Raw genomic sequence first — 27570 nt, 5'->3', positions numbered from 1 at the left:
TTCACATTCACCTATGTTTTCAATAAAATAGAAGGAAGTAGCACATTCCATAAACAGTGCTATCAATTAAAAGCAAATACAAAATTTATAGACAGTTTAAAAACAGCCAAAATACTCACAAAATCAAGCAGGATTCAAAAAGCCAAGGTGGCACTTTTTCTCTTACTGAAAGAACTAGTAAAGCAAGCTATGGTCACTGCAGGAAGTTTAAAAACTAGTTCTGGGGGATAAATGTTTAAAATGAAAATAAAAAAGGTCTATAACAGTGGTTCCCAACCCTGTCCTGGAGGAACACCAGGCCAATTGGGTTTTCAGGCTAGCCCTAATGAATATGCATGAAGCAAATTTGCATGCCTATCACTTCCATCATATGCAAATCTCTCTCATGCATATTCATTAGGGCTAGCCTGAAAACCCGATTGGCCTGGTGTTCCTCCAGGACAGGGTTGGGAATCACTGGTCTATAAAACATTTTTATGCTTTCCAATCACTAACTGACATCATCTGGACATCGAACTGCTGATTTTTAAAAAAGGTTTGCTACGGAGGCCATGGCAGAAAAACCTTACCGCCACCCAGCAAAAGAGGGGAATCTACTATAATAAAACCCTAAGCACGCATGCGCACTTCAAACTTTGTGTTCTGTGTTCGTGATCCGTAGCTCCGTGGCAGTCCTACTGCACTTCAAACTTTGTGTTCTCTGCGTCCATGATCCGTAGCTCCTTGGCAGTCCTACTGCACATGCAGAGTTTTAAATGGCAATCACAGACGCAAGGAGGCAGAGAACACGCTGACGACTCCTCCCTCCCGCCCTCACTCCTCTAAGGCCCACAGGGGTGTTCAAAATTGGCCTGCCAGACAAGAAACCGCTACCACCGCTGCTGCTCTTCATTTGCCTCTTCAAAGCAGCCTGCTGAGGATCGCTGGCTGGTTGTAGTGAACCTTGCAGGCCACTCTCCACCTTGGGAGCATGTTCCCTCTGACATGATCTCATGCGTCAGAGGAGGGGCATGATCGCGTCAGAGGGAATGTGCTACTGAGGTGGAGAGGGCCTGCAAAGTTTGCTACAGCCAGACGGCGATCCTCAGCAGGCTGCTTTGAAGAGGTGAATAAAGAGCAGCGGCAGTGGTTTGTGCCGGTGGGCCAGAAGAGACCAGAAAGCCGGGATGGAGGGAAGGTAAGCGGCGGTTTAGGGAGCAGGGAAGAGGTGCTGCTGGACAGGGGTGAGATAAAATTAAGGGAGAAGGGCTGCTGCTGGACAGGGGGAGCAGGGAAAGGGTGCTGCTGGACAGTGGGAAGGTAAAAGGAAGGGAGAAGGGCTGCTGCTAGATAGCCGCCCGTGCTAGCCGCTACCACCTTCTTTTGAGCAGGCTGTAGATTTCCGGCTAGCACGTGCTATAGCGTGCACTAATCTGGTGCGTGCGATAAAACTGTTAGCGCAGCTTTGTAAAAGGACCCCTTAGTTCTAGAATTAAGGGCATCTTTTACAAAGCCACACTAGCGGGTTTAACGCGCGTGACTTTTCATCACGCGCTAATCCCCGCGCTGGCCGAAAAACTACCGCCTGCTCAAGAGGAGGCGGTAGCGGCTAGCACGGCTAGTGGTTTAGTGCGCGCTATTATGCGCGTTAAACTGCTAACGTGGCTTCGTAAAAGGAGCCCTAAGTTTAAAAGTGCCTGCATGATTTTAAAAATTTATCATGGTCAATCTACAGAACCTATTATACCTTTAACATTGAACTTTGTTAGACAAGCAAATCGCAGATCTATTCATGCATATCTTTGGTATATCCATCTTTTAAAGGCATTCAATTTAGGTCTTTATTTTCTCATTCCATTGGAATGAATTGCCAGTTAATCTAAGAATGTGTACATCTTATCAAATCTTTCTTTTTCCAACACTTTTAGAATGACTACTTTAATATACTAGTACTTTATATTAATAATCCTTTTTTTTTAACTGCCTCAAACCCTAACATTAGTTTGGGGATGATGCGGTATAACAAGATAAAAGATTAGATTAGAAGTTTTATATTTTGACCTTTTGAGAATTTTCTATTTTCCCTATGTATCCCCCACCCCCATTCCCAAACTCCAAACTGAGAAAGTATATTTGTGGATGAGATGGTACTAAAGTCAGTTGGTATTTTCAAGGAAGCAAGAAGTTGTGGTTTACAAGTACTTAGCAAGAAATTAAAAGGCCAGGAAGACAGAGAGGAAATGGAAGAAGTTATTGCAGGAAGAAGATAAGCAGGCTTGTTTGGATCATATTAAATGTTATGAATTGTTAAAAGGTATATTTTGCTGCTCTAAAAACGACAGCATGTGGAATAAAACTACATTTTTCATTCTGCATTCCTCACTCAGTCCTCTAAATTGGTCTGAGTCATTGGATTTAGATGAAATTGGGGAACATTCCAGGATAAAATATCAAAGATTCATATTAAGTTGAATAAGTTTGGGCAGTGTGAATGGAGGGGAAGAAAGGATGTGATGAGATGGAGACACATGATTTGATGGAGAGAAAGGAATTGAAGGAAGATGGGAAAATTAGTTCTCTTTTTCAAAGGTGGGTATCAATGAATTGGTAGTTATGTTAAAGAAAAGTGCTTGAATCCAACTCCCTCTGTCCTGGACTCTTGCTCTGCATGCTTAGAAAAAATGGGGAGGAGGGGGGATCCATTTTTTAATAGATGGGTAATTCCTTGTAGTGTTGAAGTGTGCAGTAGTGTTGAAAAAGTCTAATTTGAATCCTGAAGCTTAGAATAATTACGAACCCGTGTCCCGTCTACCATTTATGGGTAAGACGGTATTAATGCAGTTTTAATAATTTTTATCTGATATAGATTTTATCCCAGGACAAGCAGGCAGCATATTCTCACATGTGGGTGATGTCATCCACGGAGCCCCAATGAGGACAGCTGCAAAAGCGCTGTTGCACTTTAAGAACTTAGGCACACGTGTCCTCAGTTCTCAGTTTTCCGTAGAGCTATGAAGTCGTGTGTGAAACATTCTGCATTTTATTTTTGCCTTCCCGCTTGCGAAATTACTGATTTATTTTCTTCTTTCTTTCTTCTGTTTCTTTCTTAATGAATCGTTAAAAAAAAGAACAACTTTACTTTTCTTTTACATTTAGCTGTTTTTTATTTTTTTAAATTTATATCATATATACACACACATCTCGAAGAAATTTATATATGTATAATCGGAGACTTTGCCACAATTCCAAATTTAAACAATGCACTGGCTCTTAACAGCCCTCATTAGAGAGAGACAATTCACATATCAGAGAGTGATTTACTTTGAAAATAAACAAAGAAAAGAAAATTATACATAAGATATTGTAGTGTTACTACTTCCATTAATTTCAAGGAACTTTTAACTAGAGTCAAACACTTATGCTATTCGAAAGAAGAGGCGGCATTACTACTCCTTTCCCTTCAAGAAAATATCTTAATTGGGAGGGTTCATAGAAAATATAGGATGTTTGATCCAAATAGATCAGTGGTCTCAAACTTGCGGCCCAGGGACCACATGCGGCTCGCCAGGTACTATTTTGAGGCCCTCGGTATGTTTATCATAATCACAAAAGTAAAATAAAACAGTTTCTCCATCATATGTCTCTTTAGCTATAAATGACAATATTATTATTAAGACTTAGCCAAAAGGAAAGATTTATAAACTATAAAAAGTTTTACCTCATGCTAAATTGTCATTTCTTTAATAAGACATTAACTATTTTTTCTGAGGCCCTCCAAGTACCTACAAATCCAAAATGTGGCCCTGCAAAGGGTATCACCTCTTTCAGCCTAAAAAAGAGCCTAAGAAGTGATTCTTTATCCTAATGAAAACCAAAAGTAACCAGAAGTGTTGATCGACTTATAACTTCATCTCCAGAGGTTTCCAGGATTCCTATTATATTCAATGGGCTTGAGGAATCAGGTTGAGCCATAGAGGCTGAAGCTACTTTTTTCAGAAGCATTCTATAAAAAGCCGCCTTCTCCAACAAAAACTACTTTTTGGTACCATGGTTGCATCACAGGTACCCTCAATATCGTCCAAACCCTCAACATTGAAGGCATCACTATCATCTGAGGTACCTGCTTCCATGTCGATATCGCAGACTATAACTCAATCAGGTAAGCCAGCTAGAGAAGAGGAGACTTAGAGGAGACATGATAGAAACCTTCAAAATCCTGAAGGGCATAGAGAAGGTAGACAGGGACAGATTCTTCAGACTGTGGGGAACCACAAGTACTAGGGGTCACTCGGAGAAATTGAAAGGGGACAGGTTTAGGACAAATGCTAGGAAGTTCTTTTTTACCAAGAGAGTGGTGGACACATGGAACGCGCTTCCGGAGGTTGTGATAGGCCAGAGCACAGTACGGGGGTTCAAGGAAGGTTTGGATAGGTTCCTGAAGGATAAGGGGATTGAGGGGTACAGATAGAAGCAGAGGTAGGTTATATAAATGGTCAGGAACCACTTCACAGGTCATAGACCTGATGGGCCGCCGCGGGAGCGAACCGCTAGGCGCGATGGATCTCTGGTCTGACCCAGTGGAGGCAACTTCTTATGTTCTTAAAAAAAGTCACCAGATTCCCAGACGGTGTCTCAGGCCTAAGGTACAGAGTCTAGTCATACCGGCCAGAGACCATTGATGCAACTCGCTTCAACTTCGAGGGGTGCATCTTCATCATGTCATCCCCTCTGGAGCGAGCTGCGGCATCTTTGATACTGCTGTCCAAGCCACAGATCTTGGTTCAGGCCTTCAAAGAGAAGCTTGATGCTCTCTTTAAATTGGAGTTTGAGGATATGTTCCAAATGATCACTCCAATGTCAGCTCTTCTGGTACTGGTCCAGCTTGAGCATCGTTTCATGCGAGATGCAGGTACCACCACTGCTTCATTGGTACTGCCTTCTCAGCACTGATCATCGTCATCAAGCCATGCTTCTTGACACCGTTCTTTAAGTTACTGGTTTCCTTCCCTGAAGCATCGCTCCTCAAGGTATTGATCACCTTCTCCAAGTGTAATTCTTCTGGGCATAGATCAGTCGTTCCAGACATTCCACGTCTTATCATCTGCTAAATCTGGCAAACATTCTTCTAAGTCCAAGCACATTTCTCCTACGCACTCGGACAAGCGCATGAAGTCTGTTTCACCTGCTTCATCGGGTTGATACCGGCCAAAACATTGGTACTGTGCTTCCTCCATTCCTGTGGATTCAGATATCCATCTTCAGTCTGCTCATGAAGCATTTCCATCTTCTACAGAAGCTTATGGTTCTCAAGCAGAGCATTCTCCTCGCTCTACTTCTCAAAGGAAGCCTTCATTTTCTGAACTGGTCTCTTTTACCTGTTTCATCAGGCAGATGAGTAAAGACCTGGCAGTAAAATTGGAGCAGATTCCAAGTATTCAGCGGAGTTTCTAGAGACCATGGACACTTCTTCACCAGAAGGTTCTCATGACAGATTCATCAACTTATGCTTGGGAAGCTCATCCAGATGGTCTCTGTACTCAAGGCCATTGGTCCGCCACAGATCGTTACTATCGCATAAATCTGTTGGAACTCTGAGCGATTTTCAGTGCTTTCAAGGCTTTTCAGCATCTTCTTCAAGATCAAGTCATTCTCATTCGCACAGACAATCAAGTAGCCATGTACTACATGAACAAGCAGGGAGGAACAGGATCCCTTCTTCTTTGCCAGGAAGCTCAGAAGATTTGGATTGGGCAATCCTCACAACATTTTTCTGAAAGCTGTATTAAGAACATAAGAAGTTGCCTCCGCTGAGGCAGACCAGTGGTCCTTGACTATTTCTATAACCTATCGCTACTCCTATCCCTATAACCTATGTCAACTCTTATCTGTACCCCTCAATCCCTTTGAGAAAAATTTACTAGCAGACAAATTAAGCTGCATTCTGCAACCTCATGAATGGATGCTCAATTCAACTCTTCATCAAATTTTTTCTCAATGGGGAACATTTTTGCATCTCCCCACAACAACAAGCTACCCCAGTTCTGTTCCAGACTCTACTCTCCTCATTGCCTGGAGGCAGATGCTTTTCTCCTAGACTGCACAAACAAGTTCCTCTATGTGTTTGTTCCCTCCATTTCCACTTATTCTCAAGACACTTGCAAACTTAAACAAGAGTCTGCCTCCATGATTCTGATAGCTCCTCGGTGGCCCAGACAACCTTGGTTATCCCTTCTACTTCAACTCAGCAGCAGAGAGCCTCTTCTGTCAATATTTCCAACTCTTCTTACACAGAGTCACAGTTCTCTTTTTCATCCCAACCTGCAGTCTCTGCACCTGACAGACTGGTACCTCTCGGGATAACTTCCCACCTTCAGTTTTCTCAATCTGTCAGAGACATTTTAGATGTTTCCAGAAAACCAGCCACAAGACAATGTTATACTAAAAATGGACTAGGTTTTCTGCTTGGTGCGATCTTCATCATCAGGAGCCACAATCTACCTCCTTGTCTTCAATCTTGGATTACCTTTTACATCTGTCTCAATCTGGCCTCAAATCCACCTCCATTAGAGTCCATCTCAGTGCAATTGCAGCTTTTCATCAACCATTAGATGGAAAAATTTTCTCTTCTTATCCTGTAGTTTTCAGATTTATGAAAGGACTTTTCAATGTCAAACCACCTCTCAACCTCCAGTGGTTTGGGATCTCAATGTTGTGCTTGCTCATCTAATGAAGCCTCCATTTGAACCAATGTCTATGGCTCATCTTAAATATCTAACCTGTAAAGTAGTCTTCCTCATTTCTCTCACGTCTGCTCGCAGAGTTAGTAACTACAAGCTTTGGTAGCGGACTCACCATTTACAGTATTCCATCATAAGGTAGTGCTCGCACCCATCCAAAATTCTTACCCAAAGTTGTTACGAATTTCATCTCAACCAATTGATTGTTCTCCCAGTGTTCTTTCCCAAGCCTCATTTTCATCCTGGAGAAACAGCTCTTCATACTCTGGAATGCATGCGTGCATTGGCCTACTATTTGCAAAGGACTATTTCATATAGATCTTCTCCACAACTTTTTGTCTCCTTTGATCCAAGCAAGTTGGGACATCCAGTTTCCAAAAGAACAATTTACAACTGGTTGGCTGCTTGCAACTCATTTTGTTATGCTTAGATTGGGCTGTAACTGGCAGGTTGAGTCACAGCCCATAAAGTTTGAGCTATGGCAGCTTCAGTAGCTTTCCTTAGATCTATTCCTATTGATGAAATATGCAAAGCTGCTACATGGTCCTCGGTCTTTCACTTCTCATTATTGTCTGGAATCCTATTCCAGATGGGATGGCCACATCGACCAAGCAGTATTGCAAAATGTATTTTCCTAAAAGCCAAAACTCCTACCATCCCATTCTGGTTAGCTTAGAGGTCACCCACATGTGAGAATATGCTGCCTGCTTGTCCTGGGATAAAGCACAGTTACTTACCATAACAGGTGTTATCCAGGGACAGCAGGCAGATATTTTTACACCCACCTCCCCTGGTTGGCTTCTTAGCTGGCTATCTGAACCGAGAATACGCGCACCTACGTTGGGCGAGAAGGTACTCGCCTATACGTGGTGCAGTCAGTCGCAAACTTTAAGTTTTAAAGTGCAACAGTGCTTTTGCAGCTGTCTGCATCAGGGCTCCGTGGATGACATCACCCACATGTGAGAATATCTGCCTTCTGTCCCTGGATAACACCTGTTACGGTAAGTAACTATGCTATACTGGAGAACAAATTTCAAGAAAATGTTCAACAAATCTGGGTTAACTATTAGAATTTAACCTTATGATATTTAAGAACACAAGAACAGCCATAGTGGGTCTATCTAGCCCAGTATCCTGTTTCCACTGTGGCCAATCCGAGTCACAAGTACGTAGCAGATAGTAGCAACATTCCATGCTACCGATCCCAGAGCAAGCAGTGGCTTTCCCCATGTTTGTCTCAATAGCAGACTATGGTTTTCCTCTAGGAACTTGTTCAAACATGTTTATATTTTTTTGCTGAAGATATCCAGTTTATGTAGAACTGGGTATGGATCAAGAATTAGGGTTAGAGGGTGAATAATTGTTTCTTAGAAATCTTGAGTAAAATTATATAGATGTATAAAAACTATGATTTTCCCTATTTCAGCTTTGCAGTTAGGAGAGCTTGTTTTGGATTTAAAAAACTGAGTGAAGAGTTTTGGAGCTACCGCAGATATTGGATTAATTATAGAGGCTCAATATAGGAGGTGCTTGGTAACTATGTATTATTTTCATTTGAAATAGTTGCATTTGGTCCATTCCTTCTTTGACCCGAAGACATTTGCATCTGTTTTGCATGCAGTACTAATATCTAGTTTTGTGTGTTCCAAAATAATTGATCAGAGACCTGCACATTATACAGAATGCAGCTACGTGGTTACTGAGCCATGTTGCATGGAGAGAACATGCAACTCCTATATTTGCTTATCTTCACTGGCTCTCAGTAGAGATTAGGATTGGGGTTAAATGTTTTATGTTGGTAGTCACAGTACAGCGTGAACAGGTTCTGCAATATTTGAAAGACAATAGAAACATGATGGCAGATAAAGGCCAAATGGCCCATCTAGTCTGCCCATCCGCAGTAACCATTATCTCTTCCTCTCTCTAAGAGATCCCACATGCCTATCCCACGCTTTCTTGAATTCAGACACAATCTGTCTGACCACTTCTTCTATGAGACTGTTCCAATCATCTACCACCCTTTCTGTAAACAATTACTCCTGAGATTACTCCTTAGCCTATTACCACTTAACTTATGAACATAAGAACTAAGAATAGCCTTACTGAGTCAGACCAATGGTCCATCAGGCCCAGTAGCCTGTTCTCACGTGGCCATTCCAGGTCCCTAGAACCTGGCCAAATCTTCATCCTATGCCCTCTCATTCCAGAGCTTTCTTTCAAATGAAAGACTCTACTAATGCGCATTTATGCCACATAGGTATTTAAAATATCTATCATATCTCTCCTCTCCTACCTTTCATCTGGTCCAGTCCTCTGGTACTATTCTCGACTCTAGAGAAGCATTGATAAAGTCAGTCAGTGGAGCCACCAGAACTTCCCTAAGTTCCATCAGCACCCTCGGATGCAAACAATCCGGCCCCATCGCTTTATCTACCTTTAATTTAGCTAGCTCCTCATGAACACAACCATCTGAAATTTGATTAGGTTCAGCAACTGCATTCTCGTAACAAGTTTGCTGTCCTTCTACAATTCGACCTCTCCGCAGCTTTTGACGTTGTCCACCACGACATTCTAATTTTCCAACTCTCCGAGATAGGCATTAGCTCCATAGTTCTTGATTGGTTCTCCAAATTCTTGCGCTCCCGCTCTTACATGGTTAACATGAGCGGCACCTCATCCTCCCCCTGGACCCCGACTTGTGGTGTCCCATAAGGCTCACCCCTCTCCCCAATCCTCTTTAACATTTACATGTCCTCCCTGAAACTACTCCAACTAGCCCCCCTTGAAACTCTTTACACTTACGCTGATGACATCCTCGTCCTCCTTGAGACCGACTCGAACCTCTCCACGAACATATCCTCATGCATAAAGAACCTCCAATCCTGGGCATTCACAATGCATATGAAACTAAACGAGTCCAAAACAAAACTCCTTTGGCTCGGCCTAAAATTAGACCATCTACCTTCCTCCATCCCATTGTCCTCCGGCCCCCCATTACAGCTCGTGTTCTCAAGCAAAGTTCTGGGTGTCACCTTAGACTCTTCTCTATCCTTCAACGAACATCTCCAATCCCTGGTGAAGAAATGCTTCTTCAGCCTTCACATGCTAAGGACAGTCAGACCCTATTTTCACCAAAAACACTTCGCAGTCCTAGTACAATCCATCATCCTCTCCAGATTGGATTATTGCAATTCTATCTACCTCAGCCTAACCAAGAAAAGCCTCCATAGACTTCAGCGGATTCAGAACGCCGCAGCTAAGCTTGTTTTCACGAAAAGCAAATTTGATCACGTCTCACCACTCCTGTCTAAGCTCCATTGGCTCCCAGTAATCCCCAGGATCCACTTCAAATGTGCGTGTCTGGCCTACAAGATCCTACATGGCATCCTTCCTGCCATTATCCCTCTATCCTGGAACTCCCCAACCCCTACTTCCTCTAGATCCTCCCAAATTTTTAAACTATCCTTCCCTTCCATAAAAGGTATTTCCCATGCAGGCAAACTTGGGTCATCCCTCCCCTTTAGAATCACTGAGATCTGGAATAACCTCACCTCCCCACTCCGAACCTCAAGCTCCCTCCAACTCTTCCGCAAACACCTAAAAACCTGGCTATTCTCAAAACTGTAACACTTCCCCCCTCTTAGGCCTCTCACCTTCCCCCTTTACACCTAACTCTTTAATCTCTCCACTGTAGTTCCTCTCTCATCCTTCTTCCTGTAAACCGTGCCGAGCTCCGCATTCGTGGAGATGGTGCGGTATATAAACCCAAGGTTTAGTTTAGTTTAGTTTAGTCTACCACTCCTCCATCCCTATTCGCATTTGTCTTCAATGGTCCCGCTTTCAGTGTTTCAGCCGTGTACACAGGACAGAAATATTAGTTAAGCAATTCAGCCTTTTCTTTATCAGCTTCTACATATTTATCCCCTTCAATTTTGAGTCTCACAATGCCACTTTCGTATTTCTTCCTATCATTGATATATCAAAAAATGTCTTGTCTCCCCATTTTTCTTCCATTTGTATCTTTGCTTTTCTGACTGCTCGATTATCCTCTCTTATCTTTTCCAGATATTTTTGCCTGTCTTCCTCTTTCTCTGATCTTTTGTAGTTTATGAAAGCTAACCTCTTATTCCTTACCTTATCAGCTACTACTATTGAGAATATAGCCACATATTCATCTCCAGGATGCGTGTTTCTCTGACCTGGCCCTTACCCTCAACAGGGAGGATGGACAAGAATACCACATGTGCAACTGACTGCTTCCCCTTGTTGCATGCTACACTCCTGTGGAGACCAGTAGGCGGTGCTAACAGTGACTGACTCCGATCTAGGCATGCCTCCCCTAGGAAAAGGGATCCCTTCAGGTTGTCTTCACTTATGTACCAAAATAAACAAAAAAGATTTCAGTTTCAAACTTCATTTCTGCAATTTTTATTGTAGCCCCAGTATGGGCACATTTCAAAAGTAAATCAAACCCGCACTCGGTGGAGAAAAGAAGAAAGAAAAATCAAAACACACTTCCCCTGTTCATTCACAACAAGCTTAAACTCTCACTTTACCCCTAGGCTTTCTAACTCTAAAGTCCAAGTCCTCTTCACCAGGTGTACTTTAATTGTAATTTTACAGTCCAAAACTTTTCATCATAAAGAAACAGCATAATGAATTATATTCTCCTGGCACCTGTAAACCCTGCAACCTGCACTGCAGGTGGCCTTGAACTCCACAGAACCTTCAGCTAGGGAAACTATGGAACTTGGTAAACCTTCACGAAAGGTAGTAAAAGCCCTCTGCTTAACAGACCCACCCTTTGAGGTTCCATTTCCTCCATCACAGACCCTTCTGTGGTGTTCATTTCCTCTATCACCTCTGAACTTGCAGCAGGTTCCAGCAGGGTCTGTTCACCCTCTTCTGCCATCTCCATCTTGCTGCCTTGCCAGATCTCCAGTGGACTGCTCAACTCCCCATTCTCCTGCTTCTCCTCCTGGCTCAGGCCATTCTGCTTAAGATTGCCAGCATCACATCCAAATGTTCCAGGGGGGGGGTAGGGGTGAGGTGGGAGGGGGCTTAGCTCCCTAAAGACCTGTGTGTTCTTTCTTAGGCTCTCTGCACTGAGGCTGCCTTAAAGGCACAGGCTTTCCTTTAAAACAAGCCAACTTCCCATATTTTGCAGTGGGTTTATTTTTATAAGGGTCTCCCTGCCTAGCTCCATTTCTTGTTCCCCTTCACTCTCAGAGGAGTAGGCAGCTGGCTCTTGGTATTTAAGACTAACATGGTCAGCTCTTCTGGTCAGGGGACATGCGTCTTTTCTTAATTTCACTGGGACAAAACCAGGACTGGCCTTGGGTTTGTCACAAAATTCTCTCCCAGAGCCACAAAGTCACTTCTGATACATTCACATCTGTACCTGGCAGTATCGTTAGTGCCAACATGGATGAGCAGCATTAGATAATAGTCTTCAGGCTTGATGAGTCTTAGTAATCTCTCCATAACATCTTGGATTTGAGCACCAGGTAGACAGCATACCTCCCGGGACATCATGTCTGGTCTTCAGATGGACGCTTCTGTACCCCTCAGAAAGGAATCTCCAACCACCACTACCTTACACCTCCTTGTAGTCATGAATCCAGCAATATTTGGGATTTCAAGCTTTGGTCTTTCATATCCATGGAATGCTCTCATATCCTCCACTTCCAGGACAGCATACTGATTCTTCAGTTCAAGGGTAGATGGAGTCACAGTACCAGTCTTATAGGGTTCCATAATCTGATCCAGCTGTCTTCCTTCAGCACAGCCTCTTCTTCCCACTTCTGGAAATCTTTGATGCCTCATGAACCATTTCATCGATGTACCTCTTATTCTCACGGATGCTTCTCAGTCTTGCCACCTCCTCTCTCACTTCCTTTACTTCCTTCATGAGGGATTCAGCTGAAGACAGCTTGCATATGGAGCCACTCCCTCTGCCTGGGTAACATTTTCTGTCTTGCACAGAGACAGAAGCTATAATCTGAGTAGCAGCTTTGGTGATACAATGTTTCCCAGCCATACTAAGGTTGCAGAAGTACTTACACCTGGAGGAAAAAAGCAATGCCCTGTTCCTGGTTGACTGAAAAGCCAAAAAAGGTCCACCTTGGGGTAGGCAGGAGGGAATTAATCTCAAGGGTTACCTGAGGAGTCTGTTCTATGAAAGTCCTCGGAGTTCAGTCTAAGTATGTTATGATCCCAAAGTATTCAGAGGCAAGGAAATAATACTCCAAATGAAGATCAGACTTGTTCATGTACTCAATTTTCTCAGTGGTCAATTATGGATGTGAAAGCTGGACACTATGGGGCTCATAATCAAAACTTAAATACGTCTAAAAACCAGACCAAGTTGGCACTTGGATGATCTAAAAGATAATCGAAACGGCTTTTCAGATGTATCCAGGGACATTTTAGACCTTTGAATCTCACAGTGCACCCAAAGCTGAAAGGAGAATTTTTGGAAGCGTGGTTAGGGTGGGATGTGGGTCAACCTAGACTTAATCATCCTGCAGAGATAATCGAATGTTTGACAAGACTGCCTAGACGAAACTTATACGTTATGAGTTAGATAATGTAAAGACAGGTATAAGTGCCTAAAAGGTATCCAAAGTGACCAGATAACCACTGCAGGGACAAAGTAAAGACCCCCATACACTCTCCCTCCATGTTCACTGACTCCGTTGCACCTCCATAAAGTTCAGAATAAAAACATACATACCTGCCTCTGGACCATCAGCATCTGGCATAGGAAAGCCTAGTAGAGCTGCACAGATGTGGCTTAAGTAGTCTGGGGGATGGGCTAGTGAACCATAGAGAGGAGAATTCAGGCCCATAAGCCACTCTAACCACTACATTCTTGGTGGAAAATGTGAGCCCACCATAACCCCCCAAATCCCTGCTGTACTGCCATATAGGTGTCACCTGCAGCCATAAGGGCTATTGGGGTTGTAGATAGGTGGGTATAGTGGATTGGGGAGGGCTCACCATGACCTATAAGGGAATTCTGGTGAGATGTTTATGTGGCACCCTTTTTGTGAAGTTCACAGCAGTGCCCTGTAAGGTGCCCCACTGCTCTGTTGCCATGTCTGGGTGGCCTGTCCATCACAATAACGGCCCCTCCTACCTCCAAAAGGTCTTGTTCTGGATATTTGGGACTTGGATGAATTTTTGGTCGAGAATATGGTATAAAGATAGACATAGAGACAGTTTGGCTGATCAAATGCCAAGACGTACAAATAAATGATTTTTGGAAAAAAAAAATATTTTGGATGCACTTTTTGAGAATGGATATTTTGCCGCTGCCAACTTTGTGCGATTAGCGCCCTACGTCCAAATTGGACTTGGACGTTTCTTTTGATTATGCCCCTCTATGGAAACAAGACAGAAAGAAGATTGACTCGTTTGAGCTTTGGTGTTGGAGAAGGGTTTTATGTGTGCCGTGGACTGCCAGGAGAACTAACAAATGGATTCTGGAAGAGACCAAACTGGCTATATCACTCGAAGCCCAAATGATAAAGTTATGACTGTCTTATTTTGGTCATACTCTCAGAAGAGAAAAATCATTGAAGAAGGGCATCATGTTTGAGAAGATTAAAGGAACCAGACGAAGAGGGCAACCTGCAATCAGATGACTGGATACGTTGAAAACAACCATGGGGATGATGCTGGAGGACCTTACTAGACTAGCACAAAACTGATTTCTTTTTAGATCTGTTAATTCATCAAATCGCTAGGACTCGAATGTGAGTCAATGGCATCTAACTAACAAACACTTTGAATACGTAACCAATGGCATAGTAAGAGTGAGCACGCCACCCCTGCCCTCTTCACCGCCCCTCCCCCTGATGCACGTGTGTCCCCTTCCCTTTCCCCGTACCTTTTAAACTTCTATCATGAGCAACATACCCACATCGGTGTTGGTTCACCCTGTGACAACACTTCCTAGGCACAGATCCTAGAAGTGACATCAGAGAGAGCGTGCCGATGCAGGCAGCAAACTCACGCTGGAGGAAGTATAAAAACATATGGGGAAGGCAAGGGGCATGCATGTGTGGCAAGGAGAGGAGCGGGGGGGGTGTGTGTGTGTGGAGGGGTGGAGAGGAGGCGGGGTGCCGCGCCCTTAGGAAGACGTGCCTGGGGCGGACCACCTCCCCACTCTCCCCCTTACTATGCCACTGTATGTAACCACAAAAGGGCAGTATATAAGACCCATCCCCTTTCCTTTTCCCCTTAACCTGAATGTCCCAATTTTTACATCCTTTCTAACATGCAGTTGTTTCACAGTGTTTCTCTGTCCTTTTCTGGCTTATGTGCTAAAGGTACCCCCACCTGCCTAACCTACAAACATTTCCTGGCTTATTTTGTTGTCTGCTTACAGTTCTTTTACTTAATTTGAATTTGGCTTCTTCATCTTGAGACCCCTCCGGGGTTAGGATTAAATAGAGTGGAATATGAGCTGCCTAGTGAGGCTGCAGGCCTATTGCTGTTTTGGTGGTGAAAGGCTCCAAGAGCGCTCTGCAGGGAATGGCGCTCCCTTTTATGTTGTTACAGGAAGCTGCTCAGCTCATAGATACCAGACTGAGAAAATCTATTTCAGGGGGATTAAGAGCCAGAAGCTTCATGAATGATCAGTGTTGATGTTTCTCACGCTCGCCCTCCTCCTATTATATATAATACAGTAATCTGATGAGTGAAATCAGACAGTGGCTGAACAGCCAGTCATAATGGCTAACATGATACAGGAAGGAGCAAATGGCTGAGACTGCCCAGATATCTCTTTAGACTTGGAGCACAGACAGGAGTAGAAGGCACTTGATTGGAAAAAGTAAAATCAAAAGAACTTGCTGTTATAACCCACTGATAAATTATTTTTAATCTGGCTGAATACTGCACTACATATGTTTTTGTAATACTCTATGGCCTAGATTCACTAACCTTACTGCTCCGAGGGCGACCCGTTCCGTGACCGGGTGAACGAGTCAGCATGCGCAGACCATCTTCTTTGCCTTTGCTATATCTTTTTTGAGATAAGGCAACAAGGTCAAATAATTCATTATTATTATTGAATTTCCTTTTGAAGTTGTGTGACTTCCTCAACCTTTTCTGTAAAAGATGTAAATGCTTGATAAATAATGGAAATTTGATAAATAAGAGTAAAAATAAAAAAAAGTGACCAGAAGATGAGGTTGCCCCATGGAGCAATACAGAGGCATTATAACATTCATAGTCTTGTTTACCATCCCTTTTCTAATTAATTCCTAGCATATTGTTTGAGTTTTTTGGCTACTGCCACACATTGGTTTCAGCATATTGTCTACAATGACACCCACGTAAGGAAGTTTTTCTTCACCCAGAGAATGGTAGAAACCTGGAATGTTTTTCCGGAGGCTGTTACAGGGGAAAACACCCTTTAAGGTTCAAGACAAGGTTGGATAAGTTCCTACTTGAACAGAACATACGTAAGGCTAGATTCTAATAGGGCACTGGTTTTTGATATAAGGGCCACCGCACGAGCGGACTGCTGGGCACGATGGACCACTGGTCTGACCCATAAGTGGCAATTCTTATGTTCTTAGATCTTTTTCTTGGACACTGACCCCCCCCCCCTCAAGGTGGTCCCTAGTATCTGGTAACTATGATTTGGGTTATTTTTCGCAATGTGCATCACTTTGCATTTGTCCACATTAAATTGTATCTGCTATTTGGATGCCTATTTTTCCAATTTCCTAAGGTCTGCCTGCAATTTTTCAGAGTTTGCATGCGTTTGTCATCTGCAAAGTTCACTTGTCATTCCAATCTCCAGATCATTTATAAATAAGTTAAATAGCACTGATTCCAGTACAGATCTCTGTGGCACTCCACTATTTACACTCCTCTATTGAGAAAAATGACCATTTAACCCTACCCTCTGTTTTCTGTCTAATAACCAATTTCTAATCTACAACTGAACATTGCCTCCTATCCTACATCTCTTTAATTTTTTCAGGAGCCCCTCATGAGGAACTTTGTCAAAACCTTTTTGAAAATCTAGCTACATCAACCAGCTCACTTCTATCCACATATTTATTCACACCTTCAAATAAGTCAAGCAAATTGGTGAGGCAAGACCTCTCTTGGCTAAAACCATGCTAACTCTGTCCCATTAAATCATGTTTGTCTACATGTTCCACAATTTTATTTTTTATAATTGTTTCCACTATTTTGCCTGGTACTGAAATGAGGCTTACAGGTCTGTAAATTTCCAGATCTCTCATGGAAACCCTTTAAAAAAATTGGTGTAACATTGGCCACCCTCCAATCAAGTGCTTCAGACAATTTTAGCAATAGGTTACCAACAGCAGATCAGTAATTTCATGTATGAGTTCTTTTAGTACCTTGGGATATATACCATCCAGTCCAGGCGATTCTTTAACTTGTCACTTTGGCTTAATACATCTTCCAAGTTCAGAGATTTTTCAGTTCCTCCGCATCATCACCCTTGAAAACCATTTCCAATTCAGACAGATCTCTTACATCTTCTTCCATAAAGACCGAAGCAGTGAATTCATTCAGTCTCTCCACCATGGCCTTATCCTCCCTGAGTGATCCTTTTGCTACTTGATCATCCAGTGGCCCCCAGATTCCCTCATAGGTTTTCTGCATCTGATGTACCTAAAAAAATTGTTGCTATGAGTTTTTGCGGCTTTGGCAAGTTTACTCTTCATATTCTTTTTTAGCTTTCCATCCAACATCCAATTTCTTCTTATTTTCTTCATTTGGATCCTTTTCCTATTTTTTAAAGGATGGTTGGTTTTTTTTTGTTTGTTCTAATAGCCTCTTTTACTTCACCTTTTAATTATGCTGGCTCTCATTTTCTCTTCTTTCCACCTTTGTTAATACATGAAATACATTTGGTCTGGGCTTTCATGATGAAATTTTTAAATAACATCCACACCTGGTTTACAGTCCTAACCTTTGCCACAAATCTTTTTAGTTTCCTTTTAACCATTTTCCTCATTTTATTGTAGCCATCTTTTTAAAAATTAAATGCAGCCACAGTAGATTTCTTTAGCAACATCAGGCCAAAGAACATTGCTCAACAGATAAGTTCCAGTTTGATTTTTTGAGGCCTTTGCACAAAAGTATTTCATTATAGTTTGAGGGTATTGCAATGATTGGGTGGTGAAGTTTTATAGGGAACAAGTTCCCCTTTTTCCTCCTTGTCTCCGAGCACAACCCTCTAATTAAATAACTATTACAGTTGTTGATTGATCCTTTTTTTCCCAATAACAAAGTATTTTTGAAAGCGTGTTCATGTAATGATTTAGCGTGATTTTTTCATGTTTTCTATTTTTGAATCCTTTCCTCCATAATTTTGTTTTTGACTTAGTCTGGTGTTCAGATGACTGGATACATTGAAAACAACCATGGGGATGACATTGGAGGAACAAATCACTTTGAAAAGAGAAAAGACCCTTGAGGCAGGCAAGAGCCAAAACACTGGTAATGTTTGGTCTTATATATTGAAATAAAGTAACTTTTGTCCTGGTTCTGAAAGATTAAATACAGCCATGGAGTGGATGTTGATTTATGCCCTTATCGATGTGGATGGGGCCTAGTTTATTAACAAGTGGCTTTAGCAAATGAATTGAATATTTGAGCAATGACTTCATTAACATCATAAAAAATAAATGATACATATTAAGCGTAAATTGCATGCTTTCTGATATTGTGATATGGACATTTGAACTAGAAGAGCTAAATTAACAAGCAGTGAGTACGTTAAGTTTCAATCTTAATACCTTTGAAAACAGTGTTATCATAAGAATAAGCCAGTAAAAGCAGAACACAACTTAATATTATCAGGGGGTGTCCTGGAAAAGTTGGTGTTGTGATTGGAGCCGCGGCCGTTTTTGAAAAGAAGATTTGAGTAGTGTGCCAATGCCCTAACAAATGCAATTTAGAGTCATTCCCCTGATGTAGTCTTACGAGGAGACACAGGATTACCCTGTCAGGGGTTTAACAACAGCGGTTCTAGCAAGGAAGCTGTTTTTTCAGTAACATTGTACTGAAAAGAAAGCCAAGTACTTTTTCACTTTAAAAAAAAATATACATACTTGTATATTTGGCTTGAACTGCATGTTTGTTTTTTTTATATGGTTAGATAGACACACCAAGCTTTCTATTGATGAACTTTAAAAGCCAAGTTACAGAGATTAGCGTGCGCTAGCCGAAAAACTACCGCCTGCTCAAGAGGAGGTGGTAGCGGCTAGCTCACGGACTATTCCGCACGTTAAGGCCCTAACGCACCTTTGTAAAAGGAGCCCTTATTGTTGTGAGCACTGGGGGATTGTGGGGGTGTCTTGACTTGATGCATGCAGTTGTCATCTGGTCAGTTTGGGCACCTTTGTGGCACTTAGAGGCATTGAGTCTTTGTCTATGTTACACATCTGAGTACTTATTTACAACAAATATCCCTTCTGGACATCTTTTTCCCCACTCTCTTCTTTTGATTGATTGACCCATGGGGACTTTGTGCCGCTTTTTTGTGGAGTTGCTGGGCTCTTACTTATGCATGCCACTCATAAAACACTGTGTTAGATAAATATCTCCTGAATCTGCAAGCAAACATTTCTACCAGTTCTGTGATGTGTTGTCATCATGTGACCAGGCCAAGCGGTATTACCCATCACATATCTACACCAGGCACCTTTGTTCTAGCCTGGATTCTGTTAAAACACAACATTTAGGATTATTCCATTAAAATCCCCTTTCAGGTCTTCCCAACGTCTCCTGGTACTCCATCTCTCCAGGTCTTCTGCCGAGTCCTCTCTGACCCTCCAGGTCTTCAGCAGCTTCCGTGCCATATACCGGTCCCTCCACTGGATGCTCTTCAGATCTACCAGGGTGCCTCCTAGGAATCTACTGACCACTACCAGTGCCATTACTGGTCTCTTTGCCGGTCACCACCGTCCCAGCTGGTCCCTCCACAGTAGCTGTTAGTTCTTCTTCCTCAGCCTTGGACTCTTCCAGCTTCTCTGCTCAGTCATCTTATCCTGCATGCATGCACTGAAGGCTTTCCAAGCCCCTCAGTCATCTTATTGTAGACATACACACTGACAACTCTCCTTGTGAGGCCACTGCCAGTCCCTGGCCTCTAGGATCCTGAAACCGTCGGCACAATGCGCGGCAGTGGCAAAGAAAGCAAATAGAATGTTAGGCATGATAAAGAAAAGAATCATGAGTAGATCAGAGAAAGTTATAATGCCACTTTATAGGGCAATGGTCAGACCACACTTGGAATACTGTGTCCAACATTGGTTTCCCAACCTAAAGAAGGATATAAAACTGCTGGAGAGGGTGCAGAGACGAACAACGAAGCTAATAAAAGGTATGGAGAACTTGGAATACGAGGAATGACTTAAGAGACTGGGATTGTTCTCCCTTGAGAAAAGGAGACTGCGAGGGGATACGATCGAGACTTTCAAAATACTGAAAGGAATCGACAATAGAGCAGGAAAAAAAATTTATTTACAATGTCCAATGTGATACGGACAAGAGGACATGGATTGAAGCTAAGGGGGGACAAGTCCAGGACAAATATCAGGAAGTTCTGCTTCATGCAACGAGTGGTGGACACTGGAATGCTCTCCCAGAGGAGGTTATTGCGGAATCCACCGTTCTAGGATTTAAAAGCAAACTAGATGCACATCTCCTTACGAGAGGCATAGAGGGATATGGGTGACTAAAATTACATCAGGTGTACACCTGGCTGGGCCTCCGCATGTGCGATCGCCGGACCGAAGGTCTGATCCGGAGATGGCAGTTCTTATGTTCTTATCCCCACCACCTGGATCCTTCTTCACTAGTTCCACCGCCGGTCATCAAGTCTGAGTTACTTCCTTGACTCCAAGCTCTACCAGGCCCTCCAGCTACTTCTTAGTTCTTTTCTGCCAGCGTGTAGGTCTCTACAGACCCTCCCACCAAAGGGTTTTACTACAGGGCCAAAGCTCTCTCCCAGTGTATAGGTCCCTGCAGATTCTCCCATCACCAGGCTCCTAGTTTTTCACTACTCCAGTCCCTCCATGTAAGGGCTGGTCAGCCTGGCCCCTGCACTGAGCCCCTTGTCAGCCAGTCAGCAGTGACCTTGAGTACTTACTGAGTTAAGCCAGAGACCAGCATTCCTCTTCCCAAGGGTCACCCAGCTCCTGAAGGAGCTCCTTGCCTTCTGAGCTCTGTGCTGGGAGCTGTTCTTTTCAGCACCACAATCCACTCAGGGCGAGTGGACAACTCCCAGCAGCAATTGCAGCTCTTATGCAAATTAGCTAGGCTCTCCGACTACTCTAGTGCATAGGCTCCCTCTGGTGGAATGCCAGTGACAGGGAACTTCACCCTGACACACTTGTGTAAGTGCTTGCGCCTGACTAAATATGTGTGTGTATACCTGGTTCTACTAGTGTTCTAGGCACCTTAAATATAGATTTAACTTTACAGAAGTGTCTTCATTCTGTGATGAGCTACAGACGAAAATGTAGACAATTCAAGTGAAGACATATAGCACAACAAATATTAAAGAACTGAAATCTGCTTATCTGAACATGAGTTGAGAAAACTGCACCTGCAACAAGTAAAGAGAATTTTCAGAAAAGAATAGTTGCTATAATGTTAAAACAAAATTACAAATTTTGCTGATGTAAGCTTATCACTTAAATGATTTTGGCAAATCGTGAATATATTTGTGAAAAAAACCCTAGATCATAAACCTATAAAGAAGAAAAGGTTTTGAGGCTTATTTACTGAGGTGCACTAAGGTATTGCACCTAATGTATGTGAACAGTAAAATTTAAGGCCCTTTGGGAGCAAAATATATGGTACCTTTTGGGGGCATTTCCAGGATTTTTGGGAGAGCTACCATGTAGTTAACATCAAACAAATTCAATCTTCTATGTTAATTGTATGGCCAGAGGTGTAGTAAGGGGGGGTAGACTGTCCCAGGGCCATGTCAGTGGGAGAGCCAGCACTTCTCCACCCCCCCGCCACACTATGCCATGGTCATGCTATCCCTCTCTTCCACCCTGTACCTCTGTAAATCTTTGCTAGCGTGAGGTGTGTGTGTGTGTGTGTGAACACATTTGCTGTATTAAAGATATATAAATTTATTAAGTAATAAAGCAAGAGGCAGCTTACATGATTGACATCATAAGAATGATTACACAGCAAGTGTGCCAAGTGGAGGAAACAACCAGAGGCTAGCTGTTCGAGAGTTTCAGTCCACTCTAGCTATTTCCTCATGTGTTGGCTTTTTTTTTATCCCTTTACATGAAATGCTACTTAGTTTATTTTGATTGGCAGTTACATTGGCATTTTAATTGATTGGCTGTTTTACATGATTAATTTCTAATTGGTCATTTCTCATGTTACCATAGGTCATTACAAGACTTCGGTATTGTCTGACGTACAACTGTCTTATCTGCCCTGACAGCTTGTCCTTGGAGCTGACCACTAAACTCACTGGACATTGTGTCCGGGTGTGGCCAAGCTGGGCTCAGCAAGTGGCCTTACCCAGTGCACATAAACCTCAGCCAAGCAGTTATGCGAGGTTCTAATGGTAGCTTGGTATTGGAATAAAGGAAAAGGAAACCAGAGTCAGAGGTGCAATTTCTCAAGAATACTTTATTGAACAAAAAAATCAAACAAAACCTTCAATAGGCTCCTTCAGGTTTGTATCACCTGGTATCCTGGCAGCATTTAGAACACAAACAATAGTCAGTTCCCAGCTTACTGTCTTCAAAAGAGAAAAACAAAACAACAACAAAAAAAACCTGGTTCTTAATGTAAAGCTTTCTTCAAACACAAAAACTTTCCAGCCTTGTCTTAAGGTAGTACACATTCCACATTTTCTCCCAGCTGCATAACAGGAAAAGATCAGCTTGTTTCCATACTTTCCATGCTCTGTTTCCTCTATCTCCATATCATGTGCAAAGTCTTCATCAGCTAACTCAATGTCCTGCCCAAACACAGTTTCACCACTCTGTGATTTCTGTATCACCCACCTCTGCCTGGTCTGGTAGCCAGGAGGTAGACTGTGGCTTCTTCCTTGGGATGGCAATCTGTAACTTGCAACCGGCTGACTGGCTCTGGCTTGCTGGGTTTGGTACTCTGAGGCTGGTGCTCCCACTGCTTCTGGAGCTGGCTCCCCTGCTTTGAGAAAGTTATTCCCTTTTCTCTCACTGCAGGAAGCTGATTAATCCTTCCTGCAGATGTGTTGGTGTAGCCTGCTCTCACAGAGCTCCTCACCTGGCCTAAACCAATTTGGGACTGATTGGAAGTAGCTTGTATTCCAGCCCTGCTGGGAAATGTAGTCTTTCCACTTGTTTCTTTATACCTGGCTTAGGTAAAGCTAAACCAGATCTGCTTACTTTAGACAGGGCTTTAGGAGGTTTTAGTGTTGGAAGGCTTGACTTATAAATGTTCCTAGGGGCTACTTTGGGACTCTCCCGAGCCGGTTTAGGAATACTTGCAAGGGTTTTAACCCTATTTCCCTTCTCTGGCAAGGCTTCCTCAATAGGAATAGGGGCGACCCTGTGACAACATGTACTCCACACTTTTCAGTGGCCCCCCTCCTTAGGTTTTGCATTTGAAGAGTATGTGCATGATGTTGTGTTCTCAGGACATTTCAGTTATTTCCAATCACTACCCTGTGACCATCTTTCCTTGGTACTTCATATACTTCTGCTTTCAGTCATTATTTATGACCAATATATCTGTTAGGACATTTCCCCAGTAGCTAGCTGTTTTTCAGATGCTGACAGTTTATCATGGGTCAGAAAGCAATCTCATAAAATCCATTTTGTGTTTGGCCTGTATTTTCAAGCCATTCAGTGATGAAGGCTTCAGCCCTCAATTTTGTGCATGAGGGACAGCCTCAGTGGTTCTTCTCTCAGGTTCTTCTCTCACAGCGCACACCGCTTGCCTTCCATCATATCTTTTGTACTTCCCCAGTGCGAGTTGCTACCCGTGTTGGCATCAGCGCTCTCTCTGACATCACATCTGGGACCCGAGCCTAGGAAGTGACATCAAAGGGCGAGCCAACACTGATGTGGGAATGCTGCTCATGCTGGAGAAGTTAAAAAGGTATGGGGAAAGGGAAGTGGGTGTGTGTGCGGCAGGGGGAGTGGAGAAGAGGGTGGGGAGAGGCGCCACCACCCCTAGTGCCGCTCATCCTTACTACGGCACTGCTTCTGCTTGTTGCTCACAAATTACTGGCTCCCCTCTGAATCACTTCCAGGTTACAGGGCCAGGAAGTGACAGAGGGAAATCTAATGTTGGTGTGAGAAGCATGCTGGAGAAGCCACTCGTACTGGTGAAGATTTAGAGTAGAGAATGATACGGGGACAAATTTTTCCCCACCCCTGCGGGAACTCACTTTCCTATCCCGTCCCCGCAAGTTCTTTTCCTGTCCCTACCCCATTCCTGCAAGCTCTGTCCTCATCTGCACAAGCCTCAAACACTTTAGATTATAAACCATTTTTATTGACTGAAAAAAAGGTGGTATCAGAAGAAACAGCAAAATCGAAAAGACAACAAACAGTGGCGGAAAATCCGCTAAAACAAGACAAAACAATACAAAGTCACAAGTCAATTATAACCACCCATGTACCCCAGAAATCCCTCACCACTCCCCCCTCCCCCAGTTTCCCCCTCCAAGAGTGGAGGGGGGTTGCAAGGTCGTACTAGTAATGCATGGGAGTCCGGGAACCCCCTGAGCAGGAAAGCCCATGACAGGACCAGACAAGCCAGTCCTATGATACAAATAGGAAAAAAAAGAAGCAAGCTCCCCCTAGGTCTGGACTCTAATGACCCTAGGGCACACACCAGGTCTGGGCACCCCTGCCAAAAGTCAAGCCCCTCAACCCCAGTATCCCCCCCCCCCCCAGAGCAGAGAGATACGAAGATCTAGAACAAACCAAGGATGCTAAGTATAAGGTTGCGCCCCCTAGGAGACAAGGAGCGCAAATAAGGGTACCAGAGAAGCAAAAAATATCAGCGGTGTTTAAAGGAGCCCCCCACCTCCTGAACCTCCCAAAGAACCAATGCATGGAGGTGAGATCGCCACTGCCAAAAAGAAAGGGGGCTCGGAGAGGTCCAGTGCTGCATAATGTAGCGGCGAGCCAGGAGACACACCTTATGACACAGCCAGTGATCTCCCCTGGGCAAGGTCCCAAAAGCATCCAGCATCACTTGATCAACGGTGCCCATGACAAATCTGCCCAAAAGGGAACTCAAATATTGTACCACCTCCATCCAAATGGTCCAAAGGCACCAGCACTCCCATAGGGCATGCAAAAAGGAACTTGGGGCTCTCCCACGCTTGAGACACAGGGGCAAGGCAATGCCTCCAATTTTATGGAGCTGAACCTGGGTGAAGTACCCTCTATACAAAACCTGAGCATAGTATTCCTGCAACACAGCACCTCGGATTAAGCACGGCAGACCCACAAGATTCCTAGGGATATGCCATTGAGCCAAATCCATATGAAGTTCTGCTTCCCAACCTTCCCTAACCCGCTGGCAGTTCCAAGGAGCCTCAAATGGAAGCAAGGTCTTATACAAGGCGGACACCGAGGTCTGAGAAAGCTCAACCCAGGAAAGAAGTCCCGAATACGAAAACCCACTAGATGTTGGACGACCTCCTGAGGGAGAGAGGTAATATAATGCTTAGCCTGGCAATAGGCAAAAGTGTCCCCCCAGCATCGCCCCAGACAGTCCTGGAGAGCAGCCAAAGGCTTCAGCCCCCGCCCCTCCTCCCCCGCGGGAAGCATAACATATTCCACCAATGAGATGACCAACACTTTCCAGTGGCAAAAACTAGGATTGTCGATCCCAGGCACAAATCAGCCGCTGCACCAATCCCTCCCATGCCACCTACATAGATGCTAAAAGCACAGTGCCATGGAGTTCCCGAGGCAAATCCTCAGATGGGAGATGAAGTAAAGCAAGAAGGGAGTATGGGACATACAAGGCTGTTTCAAGAGAAGTAGTGGTATATTGAAATTCCCCTAACAAACCAATCTTTCAAGTGGCACAAAAGACAAGCCAAATTGGACAACCCAAAATTCAGAATGCCGAGACCCCCCCTGCTGCCACCCACCTATCAAAAAAATCATAACGCAACCTAGGTTTCTTCTCCTGCCAACTAAACCTAGACAAGACCCAATTCAAAGCCCACAAGTCTTTCTTGAGAAGGCACAGCGGGAGGATCCGGAGCACATACAACCATTGGGGAAAGATGACCATGCGGATCAACACTATTCGACCTAGCAAGGTGAGCGGCAGATCTCTCCAGCGGTCCAGTTGTCAGGATGTACGGGCAAGGAACTCCTGAATATTAAGGGAATATAGGCGACTGGGAGAAGCCGGGAGTTTGATCCCAAGATAACGAAAGGAACCAGTCACCCAGTGAAGCGGAAACAAAGCCCCCCACTGACCCCGTAACTCCGGTAAAGAGGATAGGGCCTCTGATTTGCTCAAATTCAAGCAGAAACCCATGAAATCCCCACATTTGCATATCGTTTCCAACAAAGTCGCCAAGGAACGCTGAGGGTCCGTTATATGAACGAGCAGATCAATAGCAAAAGCCACCACCTTAAAGCAATGAGCACCAATAGACACACAACAAGTGTATGAAGATGAAAGTGAGGTAAATCAACTCTTGACAAATCCAAAACTTTACCTCACTCTACAAGAAGAGGAAATAAATAATTCTCTTGCTGAATCTCAAGCCTGAGATCAGCTACCTCTGATATGTTGTAGATTTTAACATTTAAAGTGTTCCATTATCTTCTAATCTTTTCAGAAGTAAGGCAAACCAGTTGCATCAGGTAATTCATTCATTTATTTTTCTTCCATAGTGCAGAGATACTAGCATGCCCCCGAAGGGACCCGTTTCGCCCAAGTAGGGCTTTTTCAAGGGTTCACAGTGGGCGCTCTCATGATACAAAAAAATTCTTAATACAACATATCTTAATTTTTACTTTTTAAATTCTTAAAAAAACAATTTAAATGAGTCCATTTATTGAAAATTGATAATGGAGCCATTTAATATTAATATTATCCAATTCTATTAAAACTGTGTAAACTGTCTTTCAATTTCTATTCAAAACCCTAGACTTACAACTGTTCACCAGAAGAAGCGCTGCTGGGGACAAGTATAATGCCCGCAATGCCGAGACAAAACGCCCCGTAAACCCATATGTGCTCAAGGTGGCATATAAAAAATCCCAGCACACATGGTCAAACGCTTTTTCCACGTCAAAACTAATAAGAAGGGAAGGCGTATGATGGCGCGTACAAGATTCCAAGGAGGCAAGAATCCGCCAGAGATTCCTCTTTACCAACCAGTCCTTAACAAACCCAACCTGGGCCTCATGAAGGAGCTTGGGAATAACTCGTGCCAAACAAGTTGGCCAAAACCTTGGCTAATAACTTCACCTCACAGTTGAGTAATGAAATTGGACGATAAGATTCCAACCTAGTGTGGTCACGCCTCAGCTTGGGAAGAACAATAATTTGGGCTACATTAAGCTAGGTTGGCATAGCCTCGGCATCATCCATCACATTAAACATGGCCGTAAGTGGTGATAGGATTTCCACTCTCATCAACTTATAAAATTCCTCCCAGAATCCATCATTACCAGGGGTCTTCAAGATAGGGCTCTGGCGAATAGCCAGGTCCACCTCCTCTTCCGACAGTGGGGCATTCAGTAATGTCAAGTTAGCAGGAGTCAAGCGAGGCAAGTCCAAAGCATTCTAATACAACTCCCCAGGTAGGCCCTGCGTCGAAGGCTCAGTGTACAAC

General features: G+C 43.5%; 1 protein-coding gene across 1 annotated transcript in view; it reads left to right on the top strand.

Annotated features, from left to right (window-relative positions):
* The window catches only part of LOC117357183, a 36800-nt gene extending 14450 nt beyond the window's left edge, over positions 1-22350 (top strand). The window contains exons 4-5 of the mRNA XM_033937553.1: positions 18103-18215; positions 22139-22350. The gene's annotated coding sequence lies outside the window, so the exon portion shown is untranslated. The remainder of the gene's footprint in view (positions 1-18102; positions 18216-22138) is intronic.
* The last annotated feature ends 5220 nt before the right edge of the window (positions 22351-27570 follow it).

This window comes from Geotrypetes seraphini, chromosome 3 (genome assembly GCF_902459505.1).
Source record: "Geotrypetes seraphini chromosome 3, aGeoSer1.1, whole genome shotgun sequence".
Taxonomy (NCBI): domain Eukaryota; kingdom Metazoa; phylum Chordata; class Amphibia; order Gymnophiona; family Dermophiidae; genus Geotrypetes; species Geotrypetes seraphini.
This window is presented reverse-complemented; position numbering and strand designations above follow the sequence as displayed.